This window comes from Schistocerca serialis, chromosome 9 (genome assembly GCF_023864345.2).
Source record: "Schistocerca serialis cubense isolate TAMUIC-IGC-003099 chromosome 9, iqSchSeri2.2, whole genome shotgun sequence".
Taxonomy (NCBI): Eukaryota; Metazoa; Arthropoda; class Insecta; order Orthoptera; family Acrididae; genus Schistocerca; species Schistocerca serialis.
The window spans coordinates 96,298,942-96,324,964 of NC_064646.1; positions in this window are offsets into that span (position 1 = coordinate 96,298,942).

The window sequence follows — 26,023 nt, forward strand, 5'->3', positions numbered from 1 at the left end:
CCGGCATCATCGAGACTAGACGCGGCCCATAGACCAGCGTGTAGTGGAGGCTGCGGCTAGTTGTAGACGAGACTTGGTGAGCCACACTGGGGCGACGCCCGCTGTGGAGACGTTGCCGGTGTAGGCAGCAGTCGACGACAGCTGCTGTTAGACCTGAGTGCCTAGCAGTTATACTTGCACGCCTTGTGGTTTTATGAAAAGAGACCACGTACTGGGCCCAGGAAGCAAACGTTAGAGCCCGACGTGTGGTAACCACGCTCGCCACAGTGTCGGAGCACAGGCTTTCACCGTGGCGGTTCAGCAGTTTTCCGGCTCTGGCAGCGGAATTTGGAAGTCAGCCTGCCGGCTCGCACCAACATGCATAATCAATTCACCGCAACGGTTTCTTTTAACTGTCGATTTTCTCGACGACGGCTGAGATGTGCATCTTGGTGCTTTGCCACATTACACCTCTGGCCATGAGCTTTTATTATGCTCAGTATGAATCGAATCTGAATTTCACAGTTGGCGGCCTCCCCTTGTAAGACTGGCTCTGAGCACTATGGGACTCAACTGCTGAGGTCATTAGTCCCCTAGAACTTAGAACTAGTTAAACCTAACTAACCTAAGGACATCACACACGTCCATGCCCGAGGCAGGATTCGAACCTGCGACCGTAGCGGTCTTGCGGTTCCAGACTGTAGCGCCTTTAACCGCACGGCCACTTCGGCCGGCCCCCTTGTAAGAAAAATCTCCAAAGAAAAGAATGGAGGCGTTTGAAATGTGGTGTTATGGTGGTGTACAGAAAGTTATTGTGGAAACATAAGACGTGAAATGTAGAGGTTGTCCACGGAATCAGCGAAATGGAATGAGTGGGTAACACTATGTTCAAGGGGCAGGATAATAGGACGTAGGTTAAGACGTCAGGTAGTGGGTTTCAAGGTGTTACAGCGTCCATACTCCGCAGAGGGCAAACGTTGTTGTCGAAGACAGAGACTGGAATAGACACAAAAAATAATGAGCACGATTTGTGTAAGTATTAGTCTGAGATGGAGGGATTATCAGCAGTGAGGAAATGTTGGCGTACCGCGAGAAAGTAGACAGAAGCGTGCCGTTTTGGAATTGCGTGCGACGTGCAGCACCGCGGGCCTGCAGCGTGTGCTCGTTAGACGCCACCTGTGGGAAGCCACGTGGCCGCGCACGTGCTTCCAGCCTCCGCGCCGTGGGCGGTCTGCCGGTCTCTGGGGCGCCGCTGATTAACACGGGCCTGCGCGACCGCCGACCGCTGCTTTCATATCCACCTGCCAGCCAATTACGCGGCCTAACCGCCCGCCGCCCTATTCTCAGCCTCACAGCGGTCTCACCAACAGGCTCGCACGCAACGAACATTTATTTTGATATGACTTCATAGTTTTACGCAGCAGCGCCTAAGTATAAAGTTTCGGTCTTGAAACCGTGTCGTGTTTGACTTATAACTCGATCTCTACAAGGCATTTCCTAGTCGTTCAATCCAAGTAATTACACACTAAAATAAGCTCTCAGGACAAAGTATTAGTCATCCCCCACCTCTAAAAGACCGCACTAGTCGCTCCGTTCCACTGTAGCGCAATGGGCGCTCCGTGACGCTGAAGTTGGTATAGAAATGGTATCAGGCTGTCTTGTGACGCTTCACTAGTGACGTAAGTTCTCTGTCCCAGTCGGTTGTAAGGAATCGGCGCAGTAAGATGGATGGAAGTGGAAACGTGACGGCGACCGTTGTGGCCGAGCGGTTCTAGGCGCTTCAGTTCGAAACCGCGCGACCGTTACGGTCGCAGGTTCGAATCCTGCCTCGGACATGGATGTGTGTGATGTCCTTAGGTTAGTTAGGTTTAAGTAGGTCAAAGTTCTAGGGGACTGACGACCTAAGTCCCATAGTGCTCAGAGCCGTTTGATTTGGAGACGTGACAGAATTGCAGAAGGGACTATCGTGTTTGGCTATGTCCAAGACTACACCGTGAATGAAGTCACACCATTTGTCGCTATCTCATCGCGCTCTGGCCAGGAGTGGTAAATGGAAATGAGCGTTTGGCATCATTGGCCGGGAGGCCCCTTACGGGGCAGGTCCGGGCGCCTTGGTGCAGGTCTTGTTAAATTCGACGCCACATTGGACGACCTGCGCGCCGGATAGGGATAAAACGACGATGAAGACAACACAACAGCCAGCCCGTGAGTGGAGAAGATCTCCGACCCAGCCGGGAAAATGGTTCAAATGGCTCTGAGCACTATGGTACTTAATATCTGAGGTCATCAGTCCACTTAGAGCTCTGAACTACTTAAACTTAACTAACCTAATGACATCACACACATCCATGCCCGAGGCAGGATTCGAACCTGCGACCATAGCAGTCGCGCGGTTCCAGACTGAAGCGCCTAGGACCCCTCGGTTACCAGCCGGGAATCGAACCCGGGCCACTTAGGACGGCAGTCCATCACGCTGACCATTCAGCTATCGGGGCGGACCCCAGGAGTGGTGTATCACAGCGGAAGAGCAGTGCTCGTTGAAAGGTCCTAATTGAGTTATATAAGACGGGAGTCACTACTTGTCAATAGCAATCCGTTTCAAACCCGACAGAAATTTGTAATGATTCCCTAGACAAAGATAGGCTTATTTTACTCGCACAGGTCGATGATTGGCCAGTAACCGTTATCAAGCGCCGAGTGCACCAGCGAGTATCATCATTCTCAGATTCATTGTTGCAGTGTCGAGCTCAGTTGTAAACAGAAATGTACGACAATGGTAGTGAATGTCTCCAATGGTGTTTAAATTGGATATATACAGGGTGATTCAAAAAGAATACCACAACTTTAGGAATTTAAAACTCTGCAACGACAAAAGGCAGAGCTAAGCACTATCTGTCGGCGAATTAAGGGAGCTATAAAGTTTCATTTAGTTGTACATTTGTTCGCTTGAGGCGCTGTTGACTAGGCGTCAGCGTCAGTTGATGCTAAGATGGCGACCGCTAAACAGAAAGCTTTTTGTGTTATTGAGTACGGCAGAAGTGAATCGACGACAGTTGTTCAGCGTGCATTTCGAACGAAGTATGGTGTTAAACCTCCTGATAGGTGGTGTATTAAACGTTGGTATAAACAGTTTACAGAGAATGTGTGTTTGTGCAAAGGGAAAAGTTCTGGACGGCCGAGAACGAGTGATGAAAATGTAGCACGCATCCAGCAATCATTTGTTCGCAGCCCAGGAAAATCGACTCGCAGAGCTAGCAGAGAGCTGCAAATTCCACAATCAACTGTATAGAGAGTCCTACGAAAAAGGTTAGTTATGAAACCAGAACGTCAACTACCCGAGGCAATGGATCGGCCGCCAGGCAGCCCGTGACAGAGCACGTCATCACTGGCCTCCAAGAAGCCCTGATCTTACCCCCTGCGATTTTTTCTTATGGGGGTATGTTAAGGATATGGTGTTTCGGCCACGTCTCCCAGCCACCATTGATGATTTGAAACGAGAAATAACAGGAGCTATCCAAACTGTTACGCCTGATATGCTACAGAGAGTGTGGAACGAGTTGGAGTATCGGGTTGATATTGCTCGTGTGTCTGGAGGGGGCCATATTGAACATCTCTGAACTTGTTTTTGAGTGAAAATAAACCTTTTTAAACACTCTTTGTAATGATGTATAACAGAAGGTTATATTATGTTTCTTTCATTAAATACACATTTTTAAAGTTGTGGTATTCTTTTTGAATCACCCTGTATATTTGTGCAAACTTTTTGCGATCTTGATTGAAGCGAAACCTTCTATTCCTTACCTAAATTATCCTAAGGACAAACACACACACCCATGCCCGAGGGAGGACTCGAACCTCCGCCGGGACCAGCTGCACAGTCCATGTCTGCAGCGCCTTAGACCGCTCTGCTCATCCCGAGCGGCAACCTCAGATGTTAAGTCGCATAGTGCTCAGAGCCATTTGAACCATTTAAATGTAGATCTGTCTCAACCACTTTCCGAGCGAACATAGCGGAGGGACCTGCATGCATTTGAGATCTGCAGTGGGGTACTTTGCAAACTGTCATATCTTCAGTGGGCCAGACAACATGCAAACTGGACAGTAGTTTGCTGGAGGCTTGCGGGGTGGTATGGCGAGCCGTGATTTAGATGCTCTTCAGATGATGGAAGGGAAGAATGCACCAGTGGCCAAATGAGTGGTTTAATCAGCAGGGTGGAGTTCACGCTGGAGGTTGTTCTGTGATGTTTTGGGGGCAGGTTTCGTAAAATGACTTGGGTCCACTCACTTAGGTTACAGTGGACATCATACAGTATTAATTCAACATTCTCGGTGACGAGAGCGCTGCACTCGCTACTACACCTTCATGATGAGTTTGCTGTGGACACACCCGTCTTGCAAGGTACCAACAGCCACGTTCACAAGAGTTCACGCCTAAGTTTACAGTTTTGTCGAACACTCAGTGACCCTATCGCATCTCGACTGGCCCACTAAGTCACCCGTCCTACTTGGAGCAATGGATAAAACGTAGTAGTCAAGATAGCAGCAATTGGTAGCTTTACCCGGTCAATAAGTGGCTTCAGCTGGATATGGCGTTATCAAGACTAGAGGCAGTGTTACCTATTGACCATACAAAATAGGCTAAATTTACTGAAACGGCTAAAACACTGATCAAGGATGGCCGAGCGGTTCTAGGCGCTTCAGTCAGGAACCGCGAGACTGCTACGGTCGCAGGTTCGAATCCTGCCTCGGGCATGGATATGTGTGATGTCCTTAGGATAGTTAGGTTTAAGCAGCTCTAAGTCTAGGGGACTGATGACTACAGATATTAAATCCCATAGTGCTCAGAGCCATTTGAACCATTTTTGAACTGATCATGGTGATTGCAAACCTCCACCATACTCCACAACTACAAAGCTTTAAATCAATCTATGGATTTTCGGTGGATCAAAATTTCCCTGCTTCTTCGAAATCCTCGAATGCCGTGCAGTTCGCCACGCCATCCGTATCCACCTGCTTTTCCCAACTTTCTCCTCTCCCATAGTGAACATCTTTGGACTTCCTACAGTTCCGGCAATCGTCACCATAAGCAGTCTGTCGCAAACCTCGCATTCTGCCACACTTGCACCAGTGTATCCCACCAACTTTATTCTATCGCAACGAGAGCTTAATTAAGAAAGCCGCTCAGAGATCTCTTTCTTCGCCTGTAACACAGCAATTGTCCTCCACACAGTGCCAGGACTTGTCTTCTCCCTGCTGTCTCCCTAACTTTCAAAACACTTGGTTGGAGGTCTTTCTCCTCATTCCATATCCTTTCCAGAATTACATTCCACAACAGCTCACCTCACTACTGCTCAGTTCCATCAATCTGGAGCAGTGAGGTGAAGAGTTGCTCTTTTTTTTCTTTTTCTCGTATCAAATGAGGGGTGCTGGACAATTGCTCTCATTGCCCTTCAGATGTTCAATTGCGAGCTGCACATCACGGATAACAAAAGGATTGCGAAAATGCCCTTGTACCTTGCGATAGCGATGACAAATCCATTTTTATGTGTGTTCATGAATCGTGATATATTTGAGATACATTTAAAATGGTTCAAATGGCTCTGAGCACTATGGGATTTAACTTCTAAGGTCATCAGTCCCCTAGAACTTAGAACTACTTAAACCTAAGTAACCTAAGGACATCACACACATCCATGCCCGAGGCAGGATTCGAACCTGCGACCGTAGCGGTAGCGTGGTTCCAGACTGTAGCGCCTAGAACCGCTCGGCCACTCCGGCCGGCTACATTTAAAAGCGAAGTCTCAATTCGAAACGGAACACAAGTCAAGTTCCAAGGCACAATTTTTCATCCATGTAATGAAAAAAAACTCTAATCTGACAGTGCGTATATTAAAAGGTTTGAGAATAATATCGATACAAAATTGTATCTGTACAGTCATCTAGCACGAAGTGTACACGAATTCTTTCCCTCCGTTAGAAAAAGCTATAAAATCGTTAAAGTCACAGACAACTCTTTATCTTTCCGTAATAGACTAGACTTGAGATCATGTCAAATGTATTGAACCGAAACAACAAACCAGATTGTTTTCACGGAGAAGAAATTGTAATACGAATCTACACAGCAGCAAAAGCAACAACTTTGCATCCAACTATGAACCCAAAGACATACGACTCAATGCAGCTCATGGGGGCGTCACAAAACACAGAATTCTTATAGTCACAAACCAAGGGCGATGCCGTAATAGTGGCAGTTTTTGATATGGCATATGCCTAATCTATCGTGTAAGTTTCAATTCAGTTACACATTTGGTGAGCGCTGCAGGTTCGTAATATTCCAGAAATTCCGCCGCGTCGTCGCGGACGAGAGGAAGTGAGTTTGGGAAGTCTACGTCTCTCACAACGCACGGCGGACTCCACAGAAGGCGTCTTTGCTGACTCATGCTCCGCCACGGGATTTAATTCCGGGCCCAGACGCTGTTTGCGCCGCCAAAACGACGGCATTATCCGGTATTTACCGGCCGTCGGCTTGTCTTGGAACTTGCTCAACGCAAATACGTATTTTATTGCGGCCAGAAAATTTTCCGAGAGGCCGCTACTCATTTAGCAGCGAACGGCAGTCGGAGTCAAAGACCTGATTGCTGTGCTGCGGGCGGTCTGGTAAGCGACTGACTGTGGGAGCAATTGTGAGAAGCGGCAGTGAGACAGTGAGACCATGTTTACAAAAGTCTCAACACTCAAGCAGCCTAGATTGCTGTTGTTCTGGTCTTTAGTCTTACGACTGGTTTGATGCAGCGCTTTATGCTCGTCTATCTTGTGGAAGCCTCTTCATATCTGCATTCTACACTCCTGGAAATGGAAAAAAGAACACATTGACACCGGTGTGTCAGACCCACCATACTTGCTCCGTACACTGCGAGAGGGCTGTACAAGCAATGATCACACGCACGGCACAGCGGACACACCAGGAACCGCGGTGTTGGCCGTCGAATGGCGCTAGCTGCGCAGCATTTGTGCACCGCCGCCGTCAGTGTCAGCCAGTTTGCCGTGGCATACGGAGCTCCATCGCAGTCTTTAACACTGGTAGCACGCCGCGACAGCGTGGACATGAACCGTATGTGCAGTTGACGGACTTTGAGCGAGGGCGTATAGTGGGCATGCGGGAGGCCGGGTGGACGTACCGCCGAACTGCTCAACACGTGGGGCGTGAGGTCTCCACAGTACATCGATGTTGTCGCCAGTGGTCGGCGGAAGGTGCACGTGCCCGTCGACCTGGGACCGGACCGCAGCGACGCACGGATGCACGCCAAGACCGTAGGATCCTACGCAGTGCCGTAGGGGACCGCACCGCCACTTCCCAGCAAATTAGGGACACTGTTGCTCCTGGGGTATCGGCGAGGACCATCCGCAACCGTCTCCATGAAGCTGGGCTACGGTCCCGCACACCGTTAGGCCGTCTTCCGCTCACGCCCCAACATCGTGCAGCCCGCCTCCAGTGGTGTCGCGACAGGCGTGAATGGAGGGACGAATGGAGACGTGTCGTCTTCAGCGATGAGAGTCGCTTCTGCCTTGGTGCCAATGATGGTCGTATGCGTGTTTGGCGCCGTGCAGGTGAGCGCCACAATCAGGACTGCATACGACCGAGGCACACAGGGCCAACACTCGGCATCATGGTGTGGGGAGCGATCTCCTACACTGGCCGTACACCACTGGTGATCGTCGAGGGGACACTGAATAGTGCACGGTACATGCAAACCGTCATCGAACCCATCGTTCTACCATTCCTAGACCGGCAAGGGAACTTGCTGTTCCAATAGGACAATGCACGTCCGCATGTATCCCGTGCCACCCAACGTACTCTAGAAGGTGTAAGTCAACTACCCTGGCCAGCAAGATCTCCGGATCTGTCCCCCATTGAGCATGTTTGGGACTGGATGAAGCGTCGTCTCACGCGGTCTGCACGTCCAGCACGAATGCTGGTCCAACTGAGGCGCCAGGTGGAAATGGCATGGCAAGCCGTTCCACAGGACTACATCCAGCATCTCTACGATCGTCTCCATGGGAGAATAGCAGCCTGCATTGCTGCGAAAGGTGGATATACACTGTACTAGTGCCGACATTGTGCATGCTCTGTTGCCTGTGTCTATGTGCCTGTGGTTCTGTCAGTGTGATCATGTGATGTATCTGACCCCAGGAATGTGTCAATAAAGTTTCCCCTTCCTGGGACAATGAATTCACGGTGTTCTTATTTCAATTTCCAGGAGTGTACATCCATTTGAACCTGCTTACTGTAGTCAAGCTTTTGTCTCCTTCTACGATGTTTGCTTCCCCGCGTTCCGAAAGTTTCTTTCATCACGAAATAAACGATACATTGATTCCCCAAGACGTCTCCTATTAACTGAGTTCTTCTTTTAATCTAGTTGTGCTACAGATTTCTTTTCTTCTCAGTTCGATTTAGTACACCTAAGCTTCAACGTTTTTCTGTAGCACCATATCCCAAAAGCTTTTACTGTCTTATTGTCTGGGTCGTTAACGTCCATGTTTCACATCTATATAAGGCTTCCCTCCAGGCCAGAAAAGACTTACATTACAATATATATACGATGATACAGAAACCTTTTCCTTGCTGTTGGGAATCTGTATTTCATATTCACCCAATCCCAGCCACCATCAGATATTTTGCTGACCAAATATCAAAACTCATCTACTATTTCTTTAATTTAATTCTCTCAGCATGGCCTGATTTAATTCGACGACGTTCCATTACCTTTATTACACTTTTGTTGAGATTTGTGCTGTCAGCTATTCAAAGGTATTGTCCATCATGCGTAGAAAAAATATAGGGGAGGGAAAGGATCCAACTCCATTCCGTTCAACTGCTCTTTGGCGCCCTTTGCCATCTCTGACAGAATTACAGTGTCATCGTCAAACCTCAAAGTATTGATGTATTCTCCATAAACTTCAATTCTCTTTCAAAATTTCCACTTAGTTTCCTTTACTGTTTCCTCAGTGTAGAGATTGAATAGCATCGGGAGGAGGCTACAAGCATTTCTAACTCCCTTTTCAACTGCCCCTTCCCTTTCGTAGCCTTCAACTTTTATAACTGCAGTATGGTTTCTGTACGAGTTTAAATGACCTTTCGTTCCCTGTATTTTACCCTGCGGCCTTCAGAATTTCGAACAGTGTGTTCCAGTCAATATGTCAAAAAAGCTTTCCCTATATCTACAGTTAATGTTAACATAGATTTGCCTTTCTTTAACGTATCTTCTGCCTGTCTATTTCGTCCGCCACCTCCACCGCCCGTTTCCACAAAAGAGCGCTTCCAACGTATTTCTGCAAAAGCCACATCCAATGCGGAGCTCATCTGGGAACCGCTGTCCCAGATGACACGATCGGAATGTACTCGAATTTCCACTGCTTCCTTGATGACTTATACCCATTACCCAATGGTACGGGACAGCACCTTTGTCTGTTCAAAAACAAACATGTTTCCTTCGTTGATGGCGTCGTCCGCCACTGCACACTTGTCGTTTTGGGCGGGGCGAATACCCCTGCATGCTCTGAACGGCGCTGCAAGATGGATCGCTGCATCTGGTCGATATATCGTGAGCCACGCTCGCAACAGGCGCTGTAGACGCCAGATGCCAGAAGCCCTAGTTGCTCTTTGACTGACCTAAGCTTATTCGTTATTTTAAACATTCAGCGGAAAACGACTCAGTGTTGTATTTCTCCGTTATCCTTGGAATACTGGTCATGGGCAACCCTGCGTAAGGAACGAACCCCATTGCCTTTGTTTTTTCTTCTGCGTGAAAACTTTCGAAAGGAGGGCTACTCGGAGACACAAATAAGAAATGCAGTCCATCTGAGCAAGAACAGAAAAGAAAACAATCGAGAAAGAAATGTTCTAAATATCTTCAACTTGATTATAAACACACATGCAATCTTACAATACTCTTAGTCGGTTTTAGGATACAGTTAACGAAAGGCACCAGCTTCAGTTTAAGTATAATATGTGAGCTGGAATTGTAAGTGACTGAGAGGTCCATAGGACATCCCGACACGTCTTAGTGGAGCTGCCGACCAGACTCTATTTACAATCTTCTTCCAAACTTGCTACAAATGCCTTCCTGCAAGTAAGAAGAAGCATGTGGTTTGTGCATGATGGGGCTGCAGCACATTTAAATGTTTTTGTTTGAGATCTTGTAGATCTACACTACTGGCCATTACAATTGCTACACCAACAAGAAATGCAGATGATAAACGGTTATTCATTGGACAAATATATTATACTAGAACTGACATGTGATTACATTTTCACGCAATTTGGGTGCATATATCCTGAGAAAACAGTACCCAGAATAACCAGCTCTGGCCGTAGTAACAGCCTTGATACGCCTGGGCATTGAGTCAAACAGAGCTTGGATGGCGTGTACAGGTACAGTTGCCCATGCAGCTTCAACACGATAACACAGTTCATCAAAAGTAGTGACTGGCGTATTGTGACGAGCCAGTTGCTCGGCCACCATTGACCAGACGTTTCCAATTGGGCAGCGATCTGGAGAAAGTGTTGGCCAGGGCAGGAGTCGAACATTTTCCGTATCCAGAAAGGCCAGTACAAGACCTGCAACATACAGTCGTGCATTATCCTACTGAAATGTAGGGTTTCGCAGGGATCGAATGAAGGGTAGATCCACGGGTCGTTACGCATCTGAAATGTAACGTCCACTGTTCAAAGTGCCGTCAATGCGAACAAGAGGTGACCGATACTTGTAATCAATGGCACACCATACCATCACGCCGGGTGATACGCCAGTATGGGGATGACGAATACACGCTTCCAACATGCGTTCACCGCGATGTCGTCAAACACGGATGCGACCATCATGATGCTGTAAACAGAACCTGGATTCATCCGAAAAGAATAACCTTTTGTCATTCGTGCACCTACGTTCGTCGTTGAGTACAACATCGCAGGCGCTCCTGTCTGTGATGCAGTGTCAAGGGTAACCGCAGCCATGGTCTCCGAGCTGATAGTCCATGCTGCTGCAAACGTTGTCGAACTGTTCTTGCAGATGGTTGTTGTCTTGCAAACGCCCCCATGTGTTGACTCAGGGATCGAGACGTGGCTGCACGGTTCGTTACAGCCATGCGGACCAGATGCCTGTCATTTCGACTGCTAGTGATACGAGGCAGTTGGTATCCAGCACGGCGTTCCTTATTACCCTCTTGAACCCACCGATTCCATATTCTGCTAACAGTCATTGGATCTCGACCAACGCGAACAGCAATGTCGAGATACGATAAACCGCAATCGCGATAGGCTACAATCCGACCTTTATCAAAGTCGGAAACGTGATGGTACGCATTTCTCCTCCTTACACGAGGCATCACAACAACGTTTCACCAGGCAACGCCGTTCAACTGCTGTTTGTGCATGAGAAATTGGTTGGAAACTTTCGTCATGTCAGCACGTTGTAGGTGTCGCCACTGGCACAAACCTTTGTGAATGCTGTGAAAAGCTAATCATTTGCATGTCACAGCATCTTCTTCCTGTCGGTTAAATTTCGGGTCTGTAGCACGTCATCTTCGTGGTGTAGCAATCTTAATGGCCAGTAGCGTACAAAAGTGACCCTCAAACGCACCCCTATTCCGACACTCAGCCACCAACTGTCAGGATTTCTAGTATGTTGTTCATGGCATACCCTCCTACGACTCTGATAATATTTGCGACTGCACGAATTATTTCGCACATCCGACGTTATTGGTCTTCATTGACTGGCCTTATTACTGCATTGCCTTAGTGGAACACATACAAATTGTAAAATTGAGGTTTGTGTAAATTTTACCAAACAATTTTGCTATGTTAATATTCACAAAATTGTTTGTGAATTTTAACATCACAAAATAAACAATTATATCGTTGAATGTGTTTGGCCTTCTGACAACGAAACTACTGCGTTTGTAAGTGTTAAGCTTGGATCTAATTTTCAGCGTAATTAGTTTCAGCATAACGTTTACAAAAGTCGTTTTTCTGTCATTATCCTCGCCGCCACGTTTAAATTAATAATGTTAAGGAAATAGCTGACTATGTTGTTGGCATAATAGTCCAATCAATAGAGACCAAAAAAGGTGGAATTTTGGGAATAGTTCGTGTAGTCCGGAACTTTTAAACAGTGGTAGGAGGAGAAATCACGAACAACGTACTAGAAATCCTGAATGGTGGAGAATGAATGCGGGATTGGAGGTGCGTTTGAAGGTTACTTGTGTACGTTTTTCTTGAATAACTCGAAATCCTTGTCCAGCGTAAACGTACCCCAGTACAGAATATAGATACATTAAATTTCCTACAAAAAGGTTGTGTTTATTTTTTCTGTGGGACCAATACTTCGCTCATAGCGAGCGAGAGAACATGAAAACCTCGCAATGGCTTTTGAAGGCTACATATAACATTGCCGGCCGGTGTGGCCGTGCGTTTCTAGGCGTTTCAGTCTGGAGCCTCGTGAACGCTTCAGTCGCAGGTTCGAATCCTGCCTCGGGCATGGATGTGTGATCTCCTTAGGTTAGTTAGGTTTAAGTAGTTCTAGGAGACTGATGACCACAGATGTTAAGTCGCATCGTGCTGAGAGCCATATAACATTGCGGGTTGCATAAAGCGACATCGGTAGGGGCAGCTGAGTCACTGTATATCATAATTTCAACACTTACTGCATTCATCATAATACATACTCAACATCTGACGTCGTGACGTTATTTTTCAACAAGATGAAGCAAGACCGCAAGTTGTCTGTGCTTTCCGACCTACCGCGAGACACAGAGGGAGTTCGGTTTTTTCTCTAGCCAGCACGGTCTCCGCAACTCCCATCCGCTGAAATATCTGGTAACAGCTTGCCTGGAGATTGGCACTCCGCCACTCTCCAGCCGCAACGAATGATGAACTCTGGCACTGAGTATGGGATGACGTACCGTTTTCTGTCAGCCAAGCTCAGTTCGTTCTGTGCTCAGTCTGGTTAGAGCCAATGTTGCCGCCAGAGGTGGCAGTTCCGTGGAGTAAACTTCTCACCATGTATAACGCCCGGCTACAAATTTAATACGTATGACGCCTAGCAGTTAGTAGTGATGTTGCCAAATTTCAGCTGCAAAGAGCAGGCGGCTACTGGCAAAGATAAAAGTCGTCTGTACATCTGTGACAACACTGAGGTGTTGACAAAGAGACAAATAAAAAATAGCATCGGGTTACTGGTTGAAGTAGAGGCACAAACCTGCAACTCTGTCAAGACGCTGCTATAGCTGTATACTGTCGACTCTGCTGTAACTTCTTACTTCAGTTAAACACTTGAAAATCTACGGGGCCCACGTGTGCTCCATACCGCTTCACGATGTTCAACATTCAGGCCCAAAATGAGATTTTCACTCTGCAGCGGAATGTGTGCTGATATGAAACTTCCTGGCAGACAAAAACCGTGTGCCGGACCGAGACTCGAACTCGGGACCTTTGCCTTTCGCGGGCAAGTAGAGTACTTTCCCGCGAAAGGCAAAAGTCCCGAGTTCGAGTCTCGGTCCGCCACACGGCTTTAGTCTGCCAGAGAGTTTCAACAATAAGGCCTTTCGACGATTCAGATTCGGTAACAAGTAGCAATTTCATTGGCCATATCCCGCCCACGCTAATAACACTTCACTGCAAAAATGCTGCTTTCCGTCACAGATTTTCTGAGGTTTATTTCCAGCAGGTGATGGGAAACATCTGCCACCCCAACTGGCTGTCACCACAACCCATATAAGATGGTTAGGGAAAGACCAAAACATCATCTCGATCCTGGGGAAAGTTTCTTTCCACCGGATACCAGAAACCAGCTTGGCGAACACAAAAAACACAAGACAAGCACATATGCGCAGTCAGAAAATGATATATTACCAGTATGTGTGTGGTCAAAAGGCGGCTGAAACGCCAGTGTGAAAGCTGGCTAAGGCTTATGGAATAGTGAACGGTCCTGGCATCGTCCAGGACACGGTCGTAATAATGAGTTTGGCAGTATACGAGAGGTGTTGGAGCGAGATATTTGGGCACTGGGAGCTAACAATCGCGGCGGGACTATTTCGGGGCGGCGCGAAGCGGCCCGCAAGGCCGGCTGCTTTGGCGGTAGCGACGCGGTGCGAGCAGCCAGTGTTTGTTTAGACTGTGGCGAGCCTTCACGCTGACAGGCTGTTTTACCGCTTATCTGGCGCTCGCCCGGGTCAAACGCCGCCACATCCAGCCTTACGGCTCGGCCCGCTCGCCTCCCCACTCTTCTGGCAGGTACCGAGCTCAGCAAACTGCGCTGTAACTTGGGTGAAGAAAACAACTGGCTCCATCTTCCTAGCGTTCACGCGTTTCTCGTCTTCCTCTCGGTTCATTTTGCGTTCAAGGGAAGTTCTGCACCACTCTTTTGATTTACTTAGGTTCTGTTGTTTTGCTGGGAAACATTTCCTGCCGGCCGGTGTGGCCGAGAGGTTCTAGGCGCTACAGTTTGGAACCGCGCGACCACTACGGTCGTAGGTTCGAATCCTGCCAGGGGCATGGGTGTATGTGCTGTCCTTAGGTTGGTTAGGTTTAAGTAGTTCTGAGTTCTAGGGGACTGATCACCTCAGAAGTTAAGTCCCATAGTGCTCAGTCATTTGAAGCCAAACCTTTCCTCAGTCCCCTTTTAACAACAGGAAATCGCTAAATATACTTATCTTGTAACGTGACTGTGATTCCTGCATCATAAATGACGTATTATTTATAAAGGCCGGAGAGCCTATTCAATACGTATATCCTTTGTAAAAGACATGGTATTCCATTTAAGGAAAATGACATGTGTTTCTTTGCCACACCACACGTTTGTGTATGTGGGAAAGCATCTTTTGTTGCAGCAAGAGTCATAGTTCGTCAGGATTCGACTTTTTCTGATCGGTAATGGTTCATTTTTGCTCTGTGTATTAGCAATATTAGATACTGAGTGGCATTCGAGCGCTGTTCACTTTTTCAATTCAGTACACTTCACGCAGTTTTTGTGACTTACCACCTCAAAGAGGATACCTTCTCCGTAATGACTTAGAATCTCCAGTCGCCAGACTTCACGTGTCAGTCGGCTATCTCGTCCCCATTCTCGTGCATCATAGCAACTCGCGGTCCCTTTTACGGGTGAAGTAGTGTGTGCAGTGATGTTTGCGAGACTGAGCTTGTCGTGGAAGATAGTCTCAAATCTAGTTGTTTACATGCGATTAGATTCCATTTGTCGACGAGTATCGAGTGAATATCAGTTTAGCGTGTTTCATAACATTATTCTGCGCTTAATGAATACTCGTCAGCATATGCTTCCTTCTATTTTGAAGAAAATTCTCTCGCTTTCTGTACGTTATTAGTTTTTACCCCTTGGTTTAAAATTCATTCCCACTTGGACTGGCCTTCCAGCCATCAATCAGAATAGAGCCTTTCCTCTGCGCCGTTCTATTGATCAACATCCTCCTGGGTTTCGAAGAAAGCGTGCCTTTTTCCGTAATTTGAGTGTAGAACGCAGCGTGCAGTCCACAGCTTGTGGGCGTGCGGTAGCGTTCTCGCTTCCCACGCCCAGGTTCCCGGGTTCGATTCCCGGCGGGGTCAGGGATTTTCTCTGCCTCGTGATGACTGGGTGTTGTGTGATGTCCTTAGGTTAGTTAGGTTTAAGTAGTTCTAAGTTCTCTGGGACTGATGACCATAGATGTTAAGTCCCATAGTGCTCAGAGCCATTTGAACCACTTTCGCAGCGTGCAGTTGGCGTGTATCAGTCCCATCTTCTCTGGTTTGCCTGACCATGATCGATTGTCCCCTTCCCCAGCCCTGTAGGTTGCCTCTGTCGTATAAATTATGCTCTGTGTATGCAGATTACGGGCACAGGTGCCAAATTTTGTATAATAGATTGTAAATGTTTATCAGGTCCACGGGAGAACCACCACGCGTGATCCAGGTCCTGTCGTGTATTGTATTTACATTACATCACGGGAAAATTTATTTGATTCAGTTATCTGCTGGTCTGCATGTGACTCTTTATTACTTGCTCCTTCTATCACAGGGTTCTCCGTTGCATAACCGATTTCCAGAACTGCAGCTCTGATTCCGTTGCACCGTTGCCCCACAGAACGCGGAAGGGCCTCATGTTAATCAGTTTTTAAAATGAGAATAGCAAATCACACTTCAGTCTGTGTAACGGCGGTAAAAATAAGTCTGCTTTTGTCACCGGACTTCAAGAGTGCATACTGCCTTTAATCGTACACGGGACAATGAGACTTACCTAACTAACGTAAGGACATCACACACATCCATGCCCGAGGCAGGATTCGAACCTGCGACCGTAGCGGTCGCGCTGTTCCAGACTGTAGCGCCTAGAACCGCTCGGCCACCCTGGCCGGCCGGAGACTGCAAGAAACACGTTGTACATCACGGAGGGATTTATTATTCGACTTCCAAGAGAGTCGAGCAACATGTAACTTCCACCAACATATGTCTTGCGAAATGTCCACGCGACGAGAAAATCGTAGAAATTAGAGATTCCTCCGCCATATACCGCAAGGCATAGCGGTAGATTCTCGGCGCACTTTAGCACAGTGCGTTCTTTTAGTTAAATATTCGCCCGCCCCACCGGATGCCAATGAAACCACCGCGTCTCTCCGTGGACGAAGCGAGTGGTGCAGCGCTGCAGATAAGTGGCTCTTCGTCCTCAGGTTGTGCCGCTGTGCTGCAGCGCTATTTCAGGTCGGGCGCCGCCGTGACGTCACACGGCACACGGCCGCGCGGCGGGACCACACGCAGCTGACTGGCGCTCCCCTACAAATTCTCAAATGGCAAATGGAATATGACTTGTCTGGGTCACAAAGACCGGAAATAGAGCTTCAGTTTTATGGTTTACTCTCGTTTTGGTGATGATTCATCGTATTGACCCACCAGGATCATGTAATAAATTCAAATCCTCTTCTTTCTTTATTGTTTCTCATTTTTTAAAGAACACCTTCATCATGTCCCCAAATTGTCTTTCCGTTTCTTCTGTCCAATCAGTTCCTGGTTTCTTACACTACTGGCCATTAAAATTGCTACGCCACGAAGATGACGTGCTACACACGCGAAATTTAACCGACACGAAGCAGATGCTGTGATATGTAAATGATTACCTTTTCAGAGCATTCTACATCTATCTGCAACTACAGCCATACTCCGCAAGCCACCTGACGGTGTGTGGCGGAGGGTACCTTGAGCACCTCTATCGGTTCTCCCTTCTATTCCAGTCTCGTATTGTTCGTGGAAAGAAGGATTGTCGGTATACTTCTGTGTGGGCTCTAATCTCTCTGATTTTATCCTCATGGTCTCTTCGCGAGATATACATAGGAGGGAGCAATATACTGCTTGACTCTTCGGTGAAGGTATGTTCTCGAAACTTTAACAAAAGCCCGTACCGAGCTACTGAACGTCTCTCTTGCAGAGTCTTCCACTGGAGTTTATCTATCATCTCCGTAACGCTTTCGCGATTACTAAGTGATCCTGTAACGAAGCGCGCTGCTCTCCGTTGGATCTTCTCTATCTCTTCTATCAACCCTATCTGGTACGGATCCCACACTGCTCAGCAGTATTCAAGCAGTGGGCGAACAAGCGTACTCTAACCTACTTCCTTTGTTTTCGGATTGCATTTCCTTAGGATTCTCCCAATGAATCTCAGTCTGGCATCTGCTTTACCAACGATCAACTTTATATGATCATTCCATTTGAAATCACTCCTAATGCGTACTCCCAGATAATTTATGGAATTAACTGCTTCCAGTTGCTGACCTGCTATTTTGTAGCTAAATGATAAGGGATCTATCTTTCTATGTATTCGCAGCACATGACACTTGTCTACATTGAGATTCAATTACCATTCCCTGCACCATGCGTCAATTCGCTGCATATCCTCCTGATTTAGCATCATCTGCAAAAAGCCTCAGTGAACTTCCGATGTCATCCACAAGGTCATTTATGTACATTGTGAATAGCAACGGTCCTACGACACTCCCCTGTGGCACACCTGAAATCACTCTTACTTCGGAAGACTTCTCTCCATTGAGAATGACATGCTGCGTTCTGTTATCTAGGAACTCTTCAATCCAATCACACAATTGGTCTGATAGTACATATACTCTAACTTTGTTCATTAAACGGCTGTGGGGAACTGTATCGAATGCCTTTCGGAAGTCAAGAAACACGGCATGTACCTGGGAACCCGTGTCTATGCCCCTCTGAGTCTCGTGGACGAATATCGAGTGAATATCAGTTTAGCGTGTTTCATAACATTATTCTGCTAGCTGGGTTTCACACAACCGTCTTTTTCGAAACCCATGCTGATTCCTACAAAGTAGATTTCTAGTCTCCAGAAAAGGCATTATACTCTAACATAATACATGTTCCAAAATTCTACAACTCATCGACGTTAGAGATATAGGTCTATAGTTTTGCACATCTGTTCGACGTCCCTTCTTGAAAACGGGGATGACCTGTGCCCTTTTCCAATCCTTTGGAACGCTACGCTCTTCTAGTGACCTACGGTACACCGCTGCAAGAAAGGGGGCAAGTTCCTTCGCGTACTCTGTGTAAAATCGAACTGGTATCTCATCAGGTACAGCGGCCTTTCCTCTTTTGACCGATTTTAGTTGTTTCTCTATCCCTCTGTCGTCTATTTCGATATCTACCATTTTGTCATCTGAACGACAATTTAGAGAAGGAACTACAGTGCAGTCTTCCACTGTGAAACAGCTTTGGATAAAGACATTTACTATTTCGGCCTTTAGTCTGTCATCCTCTGTTTCAGTACCATTTTGGTCACAGAGTGTCTGGACATTTTGTTTGGATCCACCTACCGCTTTGACGTAAGACCAAAACTTCTTAGGATTTTCTGCCAAGTCAGTACATAGAACTTTACTTTCGAATTCATTAAACGCCTCTCGCATAGCCCTCATCACACTACATTTCGCTTCGCGTAATTTTTGTTTGTCTGCAAGACTTTCGGTATGTTTATGTTTGCTGTGAAGTTCCCTTTGCTTCCGCAGCAGTTTTCTAACTCGGTTGTTGTACCACGATGGTTTTTTTCCATCTCTTACGATCTTGCTTGGCACATACTCATCTAACGCATATTGTACGATGGTTTTGAACTTTGTCCACTGATCCTCAACACTATCTGTACTTGAGACAAAACTTTTGTGTTGAGTTGTCAGGTACTCTGTAATCTGCTTTTTGTCACTTTTGCTTAACAGAAAAATCATCCTACCTTTTTTATTATTTCTATTTACGGCTGAAATCATCGATGCAGTAACCGCTTTATGATCGCTGATTTCCTGTTCTGCGTTAACTGTTTCAAATAGCTCGGGTCTGTTTGTCACCAGAAGGTCTAATACGTTATCGCCACGAGTCGGTTCTCTGTTTAACTGCTCAAGGTAGTGTTCAGATAAAGCACTTCAAAAAATTTCTCATACACAAAGAGTAGTTGAATGGCGTTGCCTGGTGAAACGTTGTTGTGATGCCTCGTGTAAGGAGGAGAAATCCGTACAATCACGTTTCCGACTTTGGTAAGGTCGGAGTCTAGCCTGTGGCTATTGCGCTTTATCGTATCGCGTTAGTCGAGATCTAATGACTGTTAGCAGAATATGGAATCGGTGGGTTCAAGAGGGTAATACGGAACGCTGTGCTGGATCCCAACGGCCTCGTATCACTAGGAGTCGAGATGACGACGTTTGCAGCAGCATGGACTATCAGCTCGGAGACCATGGCTGCGGTTACCCTTGACGCTGCATCACAGACAGGAGCGCCTGCGATGGTGTACTCAACTACGAACCCGGGAGCACGAATGGCAAAACGTCATTTTTTCGGATGAATCCAGGTCCTGTATACAGCATCATGATCGTCGCATCCGTGTTTGGCGACATCGCGGTGAACGCACGTTGGAAGCGTGTATTCGTCATCCCCATACTGGCGTATCACCCGGCGTGATGGTATGGTGTGCCATTGGTTACACGTCTCGGTCACCTATTGTTCGCATTGACGGCACTTTGAACAGTGGACGTTACATTTCAGATGTGTTACGACCCGTGGCTCTACCCTTCATTCGATTCCTGTGAAACCCTACATTTCAGCACGATAATGCACGTCCGCATGTTGCAGGTCCTGTACGGGCCTTTCTGGACACAGAAAATGTTCGACTGCTGCTCTGGCCAGTACATTCTCCAGGTCTCTCACCAACTGAAAACGTCTGGTGAATGGTGGCCGAGCAACTGGCTCGTCACAATACGCTAGTCACTACTCTTTATGAACTGTGGTATCGTGTTTAAGCTGCATGGCCAGCTGTACCTGTACACACCATCCGAGCTATGTTTGACTCAATGCCCAGGCGTATCAAGGGCGTTATTATGGCCAGTGGTGGTTGTTCTGGGTACTGTTTTCTCAGGATATATGCATCCAAATTGCGTGAAAATGTAATCACTTATCAGTTCTAGTATAATATATTTGTCCAATGAATACCCGTTTATCATCTGCATTTCTTCTTGGTGTAGCAATTTTAACAGCCGGTAGTGTATTTTCTAGCTACCAAATTCAGTATTTTCTTCTTAAAACAACGTCTTTCTGTCATTTCTAACTTTGATGACGTTTCTTTCTAGTTATTTTATTAGTTGTGTAATCCATAGTACTATTGTCAACTTTTTACAGAAATACAGAAATATTTGTTTTGTTAGCGTATTGACAGAGTTAATATTAACTTCTGACATTTTCAGCACATTTTTCTAGAGCTCTGCATTACTTGCACGAAGTGTTGAGTGCTATTGATTCCGCACTTCTGGATTTCCGGAAGGCTTCTGACAATGTACCACACAAGCGGCTTGTAGTGAAATTGCGTGCTTGTGGAATATCGTCTCAGTTATGTGACTGGATTCATGATTCCCTGTAGAGAGGTCACAGTTTGTAGAAACTGATGGAAAATCATAGAGATAATTGTCAACTGACCCTAATTAACGAAATGTTTGAGGTCATTCACATGAGTGCTAAAAGGAATCCGTTAAACGTGGGTTACACGATAAATAAGTCAAATCTGAGGGCCGTAAATTCAACTAAATACCTAGGAACTACAATAACTTATAACTTAAATTGGACGGAACACATATAAAATGTGGGGAAGGCTAACCAAAGACGGCGTTTTTAGGCAGGACACTTGGAAAATGTAACAGATCTATTAAAGAGACTGCCTGCACTACGCTTGTTTCTCTGCGCGGTGTGGGATCCTTACCAGATAGGATTGATGGAGTACATCGAAAAAGTTCAAAGAAGAGCACTACATTCTATATTATCGCAAACTGGAGGAGAGAGTGTCACTGAAATGATACAGGAATTGGGGTCGGCATCATTAAAACAAAGGCGTTTTTCGTTGCGACGGAAGCTTTTCACGAAATTCCAATCACCAGTTTTCTCCGCCGACCTACGTAGGGGGAAACGATCACCATGATAAAATAAGGGAAATCAGAACTCGAATGGAAAGATATAGGCGACCTACGTAGGGGGAAACGATCACCATGATAAAATAAGGGAAATCAGAACTCGAATGGAAAGATATAGGTGATAGTTTTTTCCGCGCGCTGTACGAGATTGGAATAATAGAGATTTGTGAAGTTGGTTGGATGAACCCTCTGTCACGCTCTTAGATGTGATTTGCAGATTATCCATGTAGATGTGGATATAGATATTTCTAGTTTTCCAGTTGCTTGTTTTCTATATAGCTTACATTATTTTTATAACGATACATCTTTCAGTACTCAAATTCCTCCCAGAATATAGTTCATTATTGAGCATACACAGGCACATAAACATTCTGTTCTTACCACTGCCTAAGTGTGCGTTTCCTCTTGCAGATATTGTTAGTTTAAATGTCTGCTCTTCCTATAATTCTTCCATTTATTGCAAACCTTTCTAGTCGTTTCTTCTATACGGTTTCTCAATGTATTTAAATTTACAAGCCTTTTCCATTTTACGGATTGTGCTTCTATGTATTTTGATGCAATTTTGTATTTTCGTGATGTTTTTAGCTGAAATTCCGAGATCAGTTACATTGACAATTCTACCCAGTGTATTTGAGTAACTGCTTCAGTCAGATTTATTGGAACAAAACCTAGGCAGTTTATCTTAATTTCATTCAATTTCCTCCCTAGAATTACTGGCGCAGCGTCAGAATTCATGTTCGAGGTCCTTGTAATTTTTTCTAAAACATAGCACGGACTATGCTCGTATGATGGTGGAGACCACTCTGTTGACAGTACTCCGCTTCCAACTACGATTCAAGCCAACCTCCAAAAATCTAGATTCATGTTGTAAGGCTAACAAATCTGATCATAATTTATACGGGCATTGACGCAGTTGTTAACTTGCAGCTCAGAAGAAGAACGCACATACCGATATTTCAGTGTTCATTTAAATTGTAAATATCTTGAGGTATTAGTTTTGTTTTCATGTTATGTGTATATTACATGCATATGCCATATATATACATATTGTTATGATTTAATGCATGCTGAATTTGTATAAGAAAAGTAAGTTAGCAGGTGTAACCGCATCAGTCCTTTATCTTCGTTACTCTACAGATAACACCGTAAGTTAACCTAGAAACATTGATATTGTAATGTAATGAAGTATGTTAAATAATAATAATAATGAAAATAATAGCAGTTCTAATTTGACATCTCAGACTGGATAATATAGATGAAAGCGACCGGCTTCTTATAAATTCCAGTCCACTTTCTATAACGCGGATCTTCCCTATGAAATCCTAATAGGGTATATGTTTTACGTACCGTGAAATACTAAGACTAAAAATGAAATGCTTCTTCTCTGCGAAAGTACCTTAAAACACGTGTTCTGTCTGAAATGCTTCGTCGCTGAATGTCGCGAGCCTAAGTATCGTTGAATGAGACGCCAAAAACCAATATTCTCGGATTTTTAGGCAGGGCATACGTTATTCGGATGGCGAAGCGCGAGCGTGTTTCCAGGCGGTAGCACAGACAGTCTCTGGCAAGCTTTCTCAGCTCTTAACAAAGCGATACTGTTAGCACACGCGATGCAGCTCGACTGTCAATCTCCGTGGTGTTTAGTCTTGGTTTATAAAGGTCGATGCCACGCACACCCGGTTTATTCCTAGCCTTGCCTCCTTGCTGTTCAGTATCTTATCATGCGGAATGAAGGCAAGTTGTCGGTCGGGATTCACTGAATAAATTGACCAAATCGTAAGGAAAAAGATTAAGGCTTTAAATGCGCAGCAGAATTACTTACCCTGCCAAGCGTGAGGTTCGTAGTGTAATACGGTTTCTGAATGTAAAAAAGAAAGAGCCCTATCGAAATTTACAGAAAGATAACTAGAAACCAGATGGCAGTTATAAGAGTCGAGGGGGATGAAAGGGAAGCAGTGGTTGGGGAGGGAGTGAGACAGGGTTGTAGTCTATCCCCGATGTTATTCAATCTGTATATTGAGCTAGCAGTAAAGGAAACAAAAGAAAAATTGGGAGGTTCGCCGATGACATTGTAATTCTGTCAGAGACAGCAAAGGACCTGGAAGAGCAACTGAACGGAATGGACAGTGTCTTCAAAGGAGGATATAAGATGAACATGAACAAAAGCAAAACGCGGATAATGGAATGTAGTCGAATTAAATCGGGTGATACTGCGGGAATTAGATTAGGAAATAAGACGCTTAAAGTAGTAAATGAGTTTTGCTACTTGGGGAGCAAAATAACTGATGATGGTCGAAGTAGAGAGGATATAAAATGTAGACTGGCAATGGCAAGGAAAGCGTTTCTGAAGAAGAAAATTTTTTTAACATCGAGTGTAGATTTAAGTGTCAGGAAGTCGTTTCTGAAAGTATTTGTATGGCGTGTAGCCATGTATGGAAGTGAAACGTAGACGATAAATAGTTTGGACAAGAAGAGACTAGAAGCATTAGAAATGTGGTGCTACAGAAGAATGCTGAAGATTAGATGGGTAGATAACATAACTAATGAGGAGGTATTGAATGGAACTGGAGAGAAGAGAAATTTGTGCACAACTTGACTAGAAGAAGGGATCGGTTGGTAGGGCATATTCTGAGGCATAAAAGGATCACCAATTTAATATTGGAGGGCAGCGTGGAGGGTAAAAATCGTAGAGGGAGACCAAGAGATGAATACGCTAAACAGATTCAGAAGGATGTAGGCTGCAGTAGGTACTGGGAGATGAAGAAGCTAGCACGGGATAGAGTAGCATGGAGAGCTGCATCAAACCAGTCTCTGGACTGAAGAAAACAACAACAATAACAACTGAAGTTTATGGAAATGTGATAATGAAGCTTCAGTTCGAAGGATTCATAATGAACGATCAAGTCAACTGAAGGCTTGAGGAAAAAATTCAACACGAAGGATGTGTCACTACTGATGGACTGATATTTCACGATTAGTTCTTTGTCAGATTGTTAGTCGATATTTGATCTATAGAAAACTGTGTGCCAGGTGGTTTCCTCCAGTTTTGACAGATGAACAGAAAAAAAAAGAAACGAATGGGAGCTGCAGTGGCATTTCTCACTCGGTATGATAAGGAAGACGAGTTTTTGAACCTCATTGTTGTTAGTGACGAGAACTGGGTTTCGCGTAAGAGTCCATTATCTAAGTGCCAATCAGTGGAGTGGCAGCATTCACGATCCCCAACAAAACCAAAAAAGTGGATCATTCTGATCACCGAAAGGGGCTGGGGATGTTGGAGCTTACAACAGATGGAAGTACGCGAAGCAAACAAGGCACACGCTGGCACGCAGGAATCTGCGAGCAGAGGAACGCCATCCGCAAGATGGCCCCGCTGCCTCGCGGGCTTCCAAAAACAAACTGCTGTCGCTCTGAATACTCTCTCTGTTTACAAAATCCGCGCAGGGGCAGACAAAACTTTTGTTATATACACCTAGATTAGCTGCGCGGAGGAGTTCAGCAGAATCAAGTCTCCACTCTGGCGAGGAACAATATCCTCGACGACGGACCGGAGGGAAACTGGCAGGGGCGCACGGAGAAACCAGAGCGTATTACTGGGCTTCTGACCGCCTCATCAGCGAGCAGTTCCGTGAACTGATTATCTTTTATGTGCTGCTTCTTTCATGTGGGCGTTATACTTGATTAACACGGCAAAGCGAATGTATGGGCACAGTGGAATAGCGCAAATAAATTGAAGAACAATTTTATTTTGATTTCGAAGTACGTTGTGAAACTTTGAGACTCCATAAACTTACGTATAATGTGAATAATTAGCAGCCAGTCATATTTTGTGTATTTCATTCAGTGAGTCGTTGCCAGTGTCGACCTAACCACTGATACTTTTTGTTTAGTATTTCCTGCTGTAAGTAGGCTGTTTAGGTTTTTATATTGGTAACGCCACGTAGCGCTCTCTATGAAAATCACTGGCTGTGCTATGTGCAGTCTGTGGCTGGTTGGCATTGTTAAAATATTCGCTATTGTAGTGTTGGGCAGTTGGATGTGAACAGCGCGTAGCGTTGCGCAGTTGGAAGTGACCCGCCAGCAGTGGTGGATGTGGGGAGAGAGATGGGAGAGTTTTGAGAGCGGATGATCTGGACGTGTGTCCATCAGAGACAGTGAATTTGTAAGACTGTATGTCATGAATTGATATATAGAACAGTTTATTTACCTTAGTAGTATGCCTATCAGTAGTTAGTGACTTCAGTAGTTAGAATCTTTTATTTAGCTGGCGGTATTGGCGCTCGCTGTATTGCAGTAGTTAGAGTAACGAAGATTTTTATCAGGTAAGTGATTCATGAAAGGTATAGGTTATTGTTAGTCAAGGCCATTCTTTTGTAGGGATTATTGAAGTCAGATTGCATTGCGCTAAAAATATTGTGTCAGTTTATTGATGATCTGAATAAGTAAAACAGAAATGTCTGAGTGCGTTCAATTCTGCTCAGCTGCTTGAAAACAAAATAACGTAAAGGGTTTACCAGCACAGTAATTTATAAATTTTTCTAAGGGGAGG